The 13776-nt window shown below is 40.2% G+C and overlaps 1 long non-coding RNA gene across 3 annotated transcripts in view; it reads right to left on the bottom strand.

Moving 5' to 3' along the window:
- LOC109309610 overlaps nucleotides 1–13053 on the bottom strand; it is a 70196-nt gene extending 57143 nt beyond the window's left edge. Inside the window, exons 1-5 of one of the 3 annotated variants that reach the window (XR_002100983.1) lie at nucleotides 12731–13053; nucleotides 11635–11728; nucleotides 8701–8841; nucleotides 5877–5966; nucleotides 4010–4074 (exon numbers count right to left, since the gene is read on the bottom strand). This is a non-coding gene — a long non-coding RNA (uncharacterized LOC109309610). Of the gene's footprint in view, nucleotides 1–4009; nucleotides 4075–5876; nucleotides 5967–8700; nucleotides 8842–11634; nucleotides 11775–12730 lie in introns of those variants that run through there. The other 2 variants (XR_002100982.1, XR_002100984.1) reach the window with 2 other exon arrangements.
- Nucleotides 13054–13776: the final 723 nt, after the last annotated feature.

The raw sequence follows: 13776 nt of genomic DNA, 5'->3' as shown, positions 1-13776 counted from the left end.
ATTTGCTGAGCCTGTCCAGGTCAGCCTGGATCACCCGCCTGTGTTCTGGTGTGGATGCTTTGCCCCAAAGTTTGGTGTTCTCGGCAAACTTGGCCAGTCCACTCCTGACTCCAATGTCCACATCATTAATGAAGATGTTGAACAATATGGGTCCAAGGAGAGAGGCTTGTGGGACCCCACTGGTCACAGGACACCGTGATGATTGACTTCCATCAATTACTATCCTCTGGGTCTGACCACAGAGACAATTTCTCAGCCAGAGTATTGTGGTGGACCCAAGGCCACAATTGGCCAGTTTCGCCAAGAGGTGATCATGGGATACCAGATTGAAGGCTTTTTTGAAGTCAAGATATAGGACATCAATCTCTTTTCCCTTGTCCAGGTGATAGGTCACCTGGTCATAGAAGGAAACGAGATTGGTCAAGCAAGATACGTCACATGTTCCTGTTTTGTGTATTATTCTCTGAATATCTTAGAAAGTCATTTGTAAAATATACAATAAACTAGTTTTAGAGAACATGCTGCCAATTATGTTTAAGAGCACAATGCAATAGTGAAGAATTATCAGCCTACTCAGGTCATCTCCATTTTCAATTTTTAGCTTCTTTCTTAATTCTGTCATTCCCTGATTTATACCACAGGAAAACTATGCTGATTGGTTAAAAGAATATGTGCATAGAAAATATTCTCAACTAAGTTGTTAAAATATATGCTTAGAAGGAGAAAGCGTATATAAAACAAGGACATAATGAATCATTATGACAATTGGACTACTGTACAAGTATAAGAATTAAAATACAAAGCTCTCTATGAACAATAAATATATATATAAGTATGTGGAATATGCTGTGTTCTAAAGAGATAACATATGGATAGGATTAGCTACACACATGCCTAAGAGGTTTATGTTTTTCAAGCAATCTTAATCTTAGTTAATTTAGCATTTTTTATGGAATATACCCAGAGGTTAAGTAGATGCAAATCAACATTGAAAGAGAGAGTATGAATACATATGTAAATCTTAGTGTTGCTATTCTTACTGAATTCTGGAATGCTCTATGGCAGCTTTAATAAAAGACTAAATGCTATGATAATCACCAGCAGATTTTAAAATTTGTATATTGACTCTAATCAAACTCAACTTGGACATTTATCTTGCACATTGGATGTTTATTTTGCTGGGATCCTTTGGCTCCAGGTGACTTCCCGCCCCTGAGGCAGGGGCTGGACTTCACGAACTTCCAAGGTCCCTTCCAGCCCTAATGTCTATAATGTCAACCAGGCCCTTAAATATTTCTCCCACAGTAGGGAAACCACTGTAAAAGAGGACAAACAACAACAAGTAAATTTTTCATGATAGCATTTTCAGTCAGGCTTACAAGGAAATGAAATAGGATGTCAAACCATGTAATGCATATCTTAATTAGAATATTAAAGCGTTGTATGGGAATGTTTTATATCATCGAAATTCAGAGAGGAAAACTTCAAAGAGGAATTGCTGTTATTTCTACTTCAGTCAAAAAATAGGAACTAGATAAGCAAGTCTTTTAATTTGGGCATGATCCTGCCCAAATTTAGGCACTTTCTTTTCACTTCAGGAACAAGAATATACAATACAAGTCAGATCTTGGAGGAAAAAGCAAGATCATTTATTTAACAATATCATGCTGTAACTGTGCACTGACATTAAATGTTTCAGAGGACATACGGTATTCAGCTGGAAGAATGTAGCTATATAGGTATTCCCACCAGCCATAGCCCTAACAGAGTCATTATCTGATCAGCTAATCAATGCATTTTATGCAATTACAGTAGCATTAGAGCAATATTGTAGCCGTGAAGGTCCAGAAATTAATGTGAAAGACAAGGATTTCTATGGTGATATCTTTTATTCAATCAACTGTGTTGAATATATCACTCTAAGAATGCATTACCTCCCTTTTATCCAACTGTGATTGGTATGCCTTTGCTTCATCTTTGTATATATTTCTATTTATGGGGTATCACATGATCTTAGCCTGTAAAAGGCTGAGAAGCGATTTGTTTAGAACCTGATGCATTCCATTTCCAGCTTTGTCTATTTAAAGCTTGGCAAACAATTGAAAATACTCGATGTTTGTAAGCTCTTGAGAGAGAAATCTGTTTGATTTCAGTATAATATTCCAAAGACTGTCTGCTGCATGGTCAGGAGCCAAACATATGGTGACTACACTGTGGCAAGAATCCTCCAGCTGACAGGATGAACGGTAGACTGTGCCAGCTCATCGGCCCATGTCTTGGTAGAGTTCTAGGGAGGAATCATACTCATTTCCTCATCATCTCCCTATTCTTTGGGCTGATGCCTAATAATATACTGGCTTCTTTTTGGGCCCAAGACTCCCAGACTGTAATGCTGGACAGGGAGCAGACAAAGTGCTTCTGGAGAGCTCCCAGCTTGTAACTATAAGAGGGCAGTGGTCTGGGGAAGAGAAGGTCTGGCATACATTTATTGAGTGCATTGTTCTCAGTAATGGTGCTTTTTCACTGAAAGCAGCAACATTGTTATTATCTCTCTACAGAGTCAATACACATTAAATGAAAGCCTGCCTGACTTCAGAAATGAAAATTGATTCTGTCAATTTTGAGACTGGTTCATTTACTTGTGCTATGGGGATCCCACATGACACTTGGTCACACAGAAACCCCTGCCAACATTAAGACAGTGCTGCAAGTTTCTCAGAAACAGCTCATACAAATACCAACAGGAGGCAAATGCAAACAAATTTGAGTGCAAATGGGTCACGTCTACTAGGTCATGCTGGGTGCAAATCTGGAATTGTAAAGGAATGTTTCCTCATTGAACTGCTCATGAGAAAATTGGTTAACCAGCGTTTCTCTTGAGAATTTCTGTACAATATGTTCTCATGTGATTTAAAGAACTACTTGCTGTGCACGTAATAGGCTGTGTTATATAAAAATGGAAGGGTATCAGCAGGAATTTATTTAAATTTTGATTCACTAGATTCATTTGGTAAGACATGTAAAATATAAAAGGTAAAATATAGCACTGCATGGTGCCTTCTCAAACAGCATAGGTGCTGCTAGGTATTTAGTGGCATTCTTCCACATACTACTTTGCAAAAATGAGGACTGGAAGCAGAAATAAGAGAGAAAGAATAGTGTAAAATATTTTTTCCTAAAATGTTTTAAATTGGGGTTGGGAGAAGCAGATGAGGTTGCATATATATTTTTCCTGCCTCACAATTAAGGCTCTTAAAGATTGACTTAGTGCTCTCTCTGTCTTGTGGAATTAGAAATGTGTGATTAAATACTCCTGTGTTCTTTTCTTAAAGACTCCTCATTTCTTTGTGACTCCATACTACAACCTTCTTCTTCCCCTAAAAATCTTTACTTCCTGCCTTTTTTCAAATTATGTTGGGGCCTATATGATTTTTAATCACATTGGAAGTCTCTTACCTGTGTCACAGTTGCTACTTAGTAAGTTAAATAAAATCACATTGGGCACATCTACACAAGATGTTTATTGCTGAGTTGCCCAATTAGCTCCACAGTAAACATCTTGGGGTTTAAATGTGCAGCTCTATTAGAGTGCACAAAACTAAGAAACTTCTGCTTTGGAGTTTTTTTGTGTGCATCAATGCATATGTAGACATTGGCTTAATTGGCTGGGGCACAAGGGTGCTTCAATGCGGTTGCTGTCTGCTGGCTAGCCCCACACTGGAGCACCCTCATGCCTCAACGAGAGCCTCTGGAACACACTGATCTGAGCTGGAGCAGCCTTGGGCTTGCAGGTTGACCCACTGGACCTTCTACCAGTCAGGGCTGCTCTGACCTGGTTCAACATGCTGCGGTCCCGGGTGCACCCCAAAGCACGATATGTGCTAGAGTTTATTGCTGAGAATTAATTGCACATGCTGATGCATCCATTGAATAGTAGATATGAATTTGAAGGAGTTGGGCCTCTTGTATCTGATAAAGCTTGTTAGAATTGAGGGAGGAGATCATCTACATACCTTGTCAAACACTGGAATACAGAAGGATGGTGGTGGGTATATCTCCAGCAAGAGAAGGATGCTGCATATTTAAGAAAGGAGAGGTTTAGACTGTTTTGATTACTTGATTGAGTATTTAGCCTAGCCTTGGTGCAAAAGTAGGTATTTTCATTTATTTCCAGCAGATTTAAACCACTGTAGAGAGTAGCTACAGTAGAAACAAGAGTGTACCTTTTACTGTGTTCTAAATACTGGGTGCACACATTATGGAGAAACCAGTCTTTTCATAGTTAAGGATGTAAGGCAATTTTCACTGAAAAACTTGCTTTTTTGAGTAGCTCATAGTTTTTGGTGCTCCTATGAGGCGGTGCACCCCAAGCATCTCAGCTAACATTCACGGCATGTTTGACTCCTTCTGCCTCATTATATGACAAATATATGTATTGCTTTATCTAAGGGACACATATAATTTAGACTATGATATACCATGATATTGCTGGGATTAAATGTAAAGTATAACACAACCTGCAAATTAGCAAATGGGATGGTTCAAGGTGTCTCTAAGGAGACTGTTATTTTCTAAATAATTTTAAATGATTTCTCATAGATTCAGGCTTTGGTTTGTTCGTACTTAATTTAGTTCCATTTGAGGACACTTCTACGAAGTAGGTCAAGTACCAAAAAATGAAACCGTACAGATTAAGCTCAAGGGGGAAATGAGTTGGCTTAGGGACAAACAGATCTTGGCTGGGTACAAAAGCATTTTTCAAAGGTTGTAGTAAAATGACTCTGATGATCACTTGATATGTTCTCATCATATTCCAATATAGAACCCAAATAATGATTATTACATGTAGTTTACATTAAAAACAGCTTCCTTAAGAACTACTAAATATTCAAATGAGTGGAAAAAAGTATGTCAAGTGATTAAAAAATAGAGTATGGAGAAAAGCTCCTTTACAAAGAGACACCTGTAATCAACCATAGCCAAGCATGTAGGAAAGTATGGCAGGTGCTTAGATTGCCATGACTGACTGTCATAGTAAAATAAATAAGGTCCTTGTAAACCCTTTGGAAAAGAAATATACAAGGATTTTAATGACTTGAACCATAGCCCATATAAAAAGCACTGACTTCACAAGCAATACAGAAGACATTAAGAAAGCTGTGTAAACTTGAAATGTACCAAACAATATCCTTCAATGCCTTTCAGTTCTGAATTTCAAAATGTTTTTACAAGCTCTAAGCCTAGGAGGTGAGCAAGACTCATAATTTTGATTTTACAAATGGGGAAATTCAAGACACAGCATGGTCAAGTGCTCAGGGTCAAAAGAAATAATAAATGAAACAAGAATTAGAATCCAATTCAGACTGCGGGTCTCCTGCATTGATGCACGCATAATACTTGCTCTAAATCCTAAAATCAAACCTCCTTTGCAAAGGTCAGACTTCCTAAACATACGGCATTGGTCACAATGAGGGATTTAGTCCATAAACGGAGGTGAACCATTGCAGCTGTAGTGATGCAAATCCTCAGTGGATTGTTAAACTGATCCTAGCCTACATTCAAACCAAGATAAGCTGCACTCATGTTAATTGTATTTATGGTGGAGTTTGCACAAGGGCTTGCTGGAAAACAACAATAATGGTTCATGAAAATTTTCATTGTTTAGCATTTGTTTAAATTCTAAAGAGCAATGAACTCAAGCAATAGCATAACTAAGGGTACATATACGCATTGCATTTCTAGTGGTGGAATTGTAGTTCCACTAATAAAAACCCTAAGTGTAGAAATGTTCAAAGACTTTCTATCAGACCAAAAATGGTGGGTTTAGTCAAAACTTCGAACTTGTTGAACAAGACAGAATTCTCTGAGTTTCTTACCTCACCGATAGATGGCCCTGCACTGTTTTTGAGCATTGCAGAGTACCTTTCTCTACCCACTACTTCCAGGGAGACAGTATGTGACTTGCGCTGTAACGCAAGACACAGAAAACCTCTGACAATGGAGGGTCAGGGAAATCCCCAGGGCTGGGCAGCTGTTAGCCCTGGTACCCTGAGCAGACAGGGGCAATGACCCACTAGAACTGGCCCCTGACCTGCTCCTGCCCCATTGTTTTTAGACCCCCCTGCTCCTCCCTCTCCCCAGATACTGACTGGCCCTTGCTGGGACTGAAGAACCCAGACCATACATATGTATGTGTGGAGTGCGGCAGGTCTGAGGTCTTCAGTCCCAGCAGAGAAAGGGTACATGTAGTTTGGGCATGGGAGCAGGTGGGTCCAGCAGATCCATGTTCTGCTTGTTTGGACCTGGATCTGTCCCCACCCATACCCCACTCTGTCCCGGTGGGCCCTGCCTACACCGGGACTAAAGACAACAGACCCTCCCCTTCTCCCAGTAGAACTGGGGTACCCAGTGTCCATTCCCAGGCCCCTTTGAATCTTGTACAATGTTCTACCAGTATGGTTTCCAACTGATAAAAGTAAACTGCTAAACTTATTTGGGTTCATTTGTATGTTTACACATACCCTGTTATGGCACACTGGGATGTCCAGCCTAGTGGGTAGAGGCAGGACTGGAACCAGGGATGAGGGTCAGAAGCTGAGAGTAAGAAACCAACTACCAACTAGAATCATAGATCAGAAAACAAGTTGAGATCAAGCCAAGTCCAAACTCCAAGGGGTTGGATGCACAATCAGGGATACTGGGGCAGAAAGCAGTGGAGTTACCAGAACAGGAAGTGCTCTGGGTCTGAAGACCAGTAAGTTGTGCAGCAAGGTTTAGGTGCTAGAGGATTTCCTCAAAAGCAGACCCATCAACAGGAAAGGACCAGGGCTCAGCTGGCCCTCATTTAGGTTCAGTTAGCCCAGCTAATCGTGATGTGAGGCAAAAGCCTCACTCAGCTTTATCCTTACACACCGTAACACAGGGGGCAATGAAGGCAGCAGAGATGAACACCATGTTGGGAGGTCAAGGGTCTAAAATAGCCATTGCTACAGCTGCCGGTTGGCTGTGCTGCAACAGCCAGGAGTCCAGCAACATGCTACAGATCCAAGTTTGAGGCCTTTCTTGAGGTGTATATGATCCAAAAAAGGCCAGTTTTCTGAGGGTTAGGATACTGTCTGGATATAGGAGACCCAGAGTAGACCCAGTTCTACTCAGCCCAATTTCGAACAGAGACCTGAACTTGTCTCTCTTACATCCTAGAAAAAAGCTCTAACTGTCAAGATATAGGATGAATATTAAACTTGCTCTCTCCTCTTGATGCTGTCCCAGATGGTATAAAATATTAAATATTCATTGGTCAGAGAAAGAACAAGATTAAGACTATCCAATATGTATGTGATATATGCAAGACCTGTTTAATTCTCTGTTCTAAAAATTAGGCCAAGTCTGGAGTTCCTTGTCCTATGTTTCATACAAAATGGAATCACCGTAAACTCCATCCCATAGCCAAGATATGAATATTTTGTCAAAATGTATACCCTTTGATGATAATGCAGTAGTTTGCATTGGTACAGATACCAATGCAAGGGTCAATTTAGCTAGTTAAACAGATAAAATTGAGTGAGGAGAATGTAAATAAATGATTCACATCTAATGTTCAATATTGAAGTTGGAGATATCACATGAAAATACAGGGGAGTGGCTTTTACATAGTTTGCCTCTGGAATCTGGGAAGGCATTTCCTCCTAATATGTATTGCATAGTTGCCAGTTTAATAATACAAGACCAGCATATTTCAATTTTTAAATATTCAGTTATATCTTAATAATGTAATAGTTCTTGGCTCAGTAAAGGATGGCCTATCACGGCTATTTACTTGAGTTGCAAAATCTGGATTCAAACCCCCAAAAAAATCAAACTGTCCCAAAACTCAGTTTGGTTCAGGCTCATCTATAATTGATATTAATATCATCTCTCAGTTGAGAAGAGAGACAGGATATGAGACTATGACCAGCTAATGGATATAGATATATTAGCAGCTATCCATAATTTAGGCAAGTTGGTATACAAGAACAACATGTACCATCTATAATAATGAAAGCGTATGTGCAGAGATCTTGAGCAAGGACTTCAAGGAAATTCTTGGTGAAGACTTCAAAGAAAATAGTGTCTAAAGGACTGAAGCTGCACTGACAGTTCACCTACAAAATATTACAGTTAAAAACTGCACATGACTCAGGGCAGGACTACCAAATGCATCCCTGAAGCAAACAGGGATGACATTTGACAAACATCTCAGGTCATTATAAAAGGTCCCTGGAAACAGATGACAACAAATGAAGAGGAAGAGAACAATGAAGTCATGGCAACTTTCATCCTGGTACCAGAGCATAGTATTTAGTTTAAGGAATGAATTCTTCACAGAAATAAATTGCTGAGAGATGATAATCAGAATATCAGGGCTCAATCAAGTTAGGTGGCTAAAATGGATGTTTTGGGGCTAAGGATCAACTCAGATTCAGATCTTTAAGTTTGAAATAAGGGCTTAGCTATTTTCATACCAGCCAACTAGAGACTAATGACTTTCAAGAATCAGTAATGATTTTGAGCAATATTCGCACTACTGACCTAAACATGAATAGCTGCATATAGCACTCTTTTATTGAGTCTTTGGCTCTCATTTCTTTTCATAATTCCCAGTGCACTTTTTATCAGCTATTCTAATATGCCACAGTGCTTACAATGTAATATACCTCTTACCTTTCCTCACAACTGTTGTTGCATTCTTTTTTTGCACTGCATTAAACCAGTACCATCTTCTCACTGGGAGCAGTATATTTTTTTTAAATCTGAAGACTATGAGGTCCTTAGTTCTTACCATGATGAGCAATACAGAGATGCCTGCAAAAATACATTTAAAAAATGTAGTGGAATGTCAATAAAGCTAATTTTAGAATTCCAGAAATTCCAGCTATTTTTGTAATTGTGAAATCATTACACAAATCAAGTTGATAATTATAATGTAGGAAAGCCAAAGTAACGTAATTTAAAAACAGAGCAATTTGGAAATCCAAACGTGCTATTTGATCTCTGTATTCATGGTCTAGTAGAGAGGTTTGCAGAGGCATACTGTAATGACATGAAAATGAGAGAAAGAAAATAAATCTTCTTAGATTGGCCAGTCTATTTTTTGTACTAGCAGAGGGAGAAAGCAACAGAAAGTACATCTCATGCTACTCCATCACATCCCCCCTGGCTGAATCCAAAAGTAACCACACCCAAACTGTTTTAGCTAGAGGGAGATCAGCCCTAATGTGGATAAGCAGAGACTAAAGAAAGAAAGAAGAATATCCATAAAACGCTGACAGAGGCATGAAAAATACCTATTCTGTAACTTGAAGAACACCCCTCTTCCACCCAGCCCTTTACTTGCTGTCTAAAGAACCTTCCTTTACCATTGACTCATGGAGCAGCATTTTTAAAAGACACAACAATTGGATGGGCCAGATGAGAGATTAGTTTACTTGGAGAATGTGGAGAAAACAAAGTGCCAATGCTCAGAACACTTGATAGTAATTTGTAAATTTTGCAAATATAGTACTAACACTTGTGTATGTGTTAGTATGTGAGCACTTTTGATCCTGTTGTCAGAAAACTGTACAAGCTAGATTGAAGTTTAATGGGAGGAGAAAAAAAGTCTCTTAGAGAGCTAGAAGCTAGCTAAAAATAGCAGACTCTAAAACTAAATGCCATTTTCCTTCTTTCTACTCTGTAGTCATTCTTTCTGTTTTTGAAGTCAAATTCCTTTAAACCACCAGCACCAAAGCCAGGTCATGTGGGGTAGCAATTCCGGACTTGGTAATTTTCTGAGCCTTTTTTAAATTATCCAACTGAAAGCAGAATTACAACCGCAAGAAATGAACCAAGTTTGGTCTTTTTTTTCTTTGTTGTTGTTGCTATTTCCTCCCCACCCTACTCCCCTTTACCATTCCTTGGCAAACTGATTAGAAACCATCTGTTTTGTTTAGTTTTTTTCCTTTAAAGCATAGACTCTTTTAGTTACAGTCCTCCTCCTCTCTTTGTTGAGACTGTTTGCCAGGATTCCATTTTAAAATGCATGGTCTCAAGCATCTGGAGTCACACAATCATAGTAAATAAAATGTGCTGTGCACATTTGGACAGTATGAAGGGGCTGACATATAAAGTACAAAAAATGTGAACTATTCAGGCTGTATAAAAGATCTGAACCCTGAATCCTGTTAGATACACAGGGTCTCAAGTGATGGATAAAAACATTTAAAAAAAAAGTAAAGCAGTCAGTCTAACGTTTTGAAATGTATCGTTGGTGTGTATGTGTGTGGGGGGGAGGAATGGGAAGCAAATACATATATGTGTCATTTATGCATAGAGTTTCAACCCTTTTCTTGACCTCTTCAGTTTAGCCATAGGCTCTGGAAAACAAAAGTTTTTACAATTATTACCATCCAGTTACTAAAGTCTATGAGCTCCATCAGTTTTTGATCAGATTCTTAGCTGTATAAATCATACATGTTCTTTGAAGTAAAAAAAGCAAAGCAGATTTACATCAGCTACAGGATCTGGGCTAGTGAATATAACCTGGCTTTCAAAAAAATTTGTCTTTGATCAGTGATCCTTTAGAAAGCAAAGCTGACCCAGTGGATAGGCTACAACTTCTGACAACATCCTTGCCAATGTCCCTACCAAAGACTTCTTGTATGAACTTGGACAAGTTATTTCAGGCTAGATCCAGTAAAGAGGTAAGCAACTAGTGCCCCAGAGTGAAATCCAGGAATCTGAGGGAAAGGCATCAGCTTACAATACAATATATATGAATAGTAGGTGCCTCAGAATGGGCTCATATCTACCAAACTGATTCAGGAGCCATCTAAACTAGCCAGCAGGAAATGACAGACATATGTCTAAAATCTAGTCTTTCTCTGAGACTACCTTCAGACCCAATTCCTTTTTAATGTGTTTAACACAAACACTCCTAGAGCAGTGACTGGAAACCAGGATTCTTCCCTTTCAGCTGAATACCCTGCGAGGCTGAATAACCATGATCCCTCTAGCTCTCTCCCTCTAGTTCATCCAACAAATCTTGAATTCTTTTCTGCCCTGTTGCACAGCTTCAACAGCAGGTTGTTTGTTGCATCCTCAAACAGGCTCTACTTGCTGGTCAGTGACCTCTCCTGGGAGATGATAGATTTCATCCAAAATTTTAATCCTTCCAGTCTGAGGAAGAAATCAAATCTTCCCAATCCCAGCATCACAGCCTGTCATATACTGTTGGGAGTTGAATATTACCGGTCATATCAGGATCCTTCAGTATGAGGTGGTCCAGTAAGAGCTCTGTCAGGATGGCATATGTGATCCTATTTTACTACTCCCAATGAGTTTATTGTTATAATAAAGGGTCTACAGACTGTGGTTCCTAGTAACAAAAGCTCAGTCAGGTTTTTAATGTCTACAAATAAGCTTTGGCACTAGCATCCATGACCATTTGGTTCACAGGTTAGTTGTGTACATTGTACCATAATAAATATACCCCCTAGCTCAGTAAAAATTATTCAGGGTTCCCAGACCAGTGAAAATAACTTTACATTATAGTATACACAGCATAGTCATCAGCAATCACTAAACATCTTTAGATGACATCATTAACATTCAACTCACACAAGATATTGAGACCTCCTACCAGACAGAGGAACCTGTTTTGGGGTCCTGTACCAATCTTTTCAGTCACTTCTCTGTGCCTTGGCCTTCTAGGCTATGGAGAGAAATTACACATAAACCAGTATAAGTGATTGGAATCAGGTTCAAACCTGCAACACAACATAAGTTCAGTGCAGTTCAAAATGGCCAAAAGTGGTTTAAGATAAACCTAGATGCATGTAGCATCAGACTTAACTGATTTAGGTTAAAATGGTTTATTGAACTTCCATCCCAAATCCCCTGCAGATTCAAGTTAACTCATAATTCCCCAGCATCCCAAGATGTTTTTCTCCCTCCCCTGTAAATCCCTCCCCGCCTGCCTTGCAGGGTGGGTAGACTAGTCTTGGCCCAAGCTGTCTGCACTAGGTGAGCAGGGAGCCATGCTCTAGCATCTCTCAGCTTCTGGCCTGGGCCACTGCAGGCATATGGCTGTATTTCTGGAATCAGAAGTGAATGTCTGTTCACTTGCTTATTGGTTCTATCTATGCAGCAGACTAACCTGTGAAGACTGAATTAATTCAGCCTTAAACCCTAAGGTGCCAACCTAACTTTCCCAGCACATCTGGTCAGCAAGGCCTGTTCATGCTGTTACTGTTCATACTGTTACTAGAGCCTCTGTTTGGTTTCTGTATACATTTCTATGCACTAGGGCCTCCATGGGTATGTGCACATGTTCACAATAACCAGTCTATAATTATAGATCAGGTTTGGTGTGTGCATACATCAGCCAGTGCTGGGACCAGCTCTAGGAATCTGATCTAAGTAATTTGGGGTGGGGAGGGGCAGGATTGGGGTGGGTCTAGTGGATCTGCAGAGGGGGGTGGCAGGTCCGGTGGGGAGGGTTGGCAGGACTGGGGGCACTGATGGATCTGCAAGGGGGTTGTCATCTGGGGGTGGAAGGGTCAGGTAGCTAAGAATACCCCAGTCAGAGCAGAAAGGGAAAGTGCAGCCCTGTGGCTGGGGCAAGCAGCTGGGATTTCCCAGCTTGCAGGGGTTCACCTCACCCCTGTGTGGCACACTCCACATAGAAAACAAAGCAGAAAAGTGCACAGAGTACTTAACTTGCTCTCCATGCAAGTCTGCAGGCTCTCTTTATTCAGGCTTCCTTCTAAGTTCCCCCTACCACAGCCTATGCTTCTGTCCTCATGCCTCCCAAGGCAGGTTATATCCTCAGCAACTCCTCCAGGCAGACTTTCCCTTTTGGCCTAAAGCTTGGTTTTATGCATCAGGCTCCCCTTCACATCTGTGTCCTGGGTCATCAGGTCACCTGGACTCAGTGGCCATCTTGTTTCACATCCTCAGCCTGTGTACAAAATGTAGAAGCACACAGATATGCACCAACTCAGACCACATGGTAAGGTAAAGGGAAAAAGTGCATGTTTGTAAAAGGAGAGAAATGGAAGTGAAAATGAGAAGAAAGGTGGAGGGGGAAGGTAGCAGGGGGAAGAGAGCAAACCCTAAGCCACCAAGACTCCCTAGTAATGGGGTAGGGACCCCATTAGTTACCTCTGTCATACTAAACAAAGGGGGTGGATTAATTTTCTTTTGTCTCTATTAGCTATGCTTAGCTCAGAAAGAGCTAATGGAATCCACTGGCCTCCATGGGTTTACACTCTGTTTCCTGTGCAACCCCATCTAGGGCCAATTCAGACCTATTTATCACAGGTGCCACATTTCAGACTAGTTCAGATAAATGGGGCTCTTTTCCTTCCATCTGGATTTGTGAATTTGAAGGAATAAAAAGTGAAAAGGCCATTAAATAGTGTGAGTAGCTTCTATAAAAAGGCTATTTTATAGGAAGACCAGAACTAGTGGGAAAATTATAATAAACCTTGTCATCTTACATTTTTTTCTTCTTTAGCTCTTGTTATAACCAATAAGGAAAGACACCTAATGCAGATAGAAGAATAAGGATTTGGATAATAAGGATTCAGAGAATTCAACATAAGGCGTCGAGTGGGTAAGGTAACTAGTAGGGTGAACGTGCTGGACTTTAGGAAAGCTGATTTCAGTGAACTCAGGCGATTAGTGAAGGACGCACTACAGAGTAGTAGTTTTGAAATGATGGGAGCCCAAGAAGGGTGGCTGTGCCTTAAGGAAACT

Source organism: Crocodylus porosus, unplaced genomic scaffold (assembly GCF_001723895.1).
Source record: "Crocodylus porosus isolate Cpor-Errol unplaced genomic scaffold, CroPor_comp1, whole genome shotgun sequence".
Taxonomy (NCBI): Eukaryota; Metazoa; Chordata; order Crocodylia; family Crocodylidae; genus Crocodylus; species Crocodylus porosus.
This window is presented reverse-complemented; position numbering and strand designations above follow the sequence as displayed.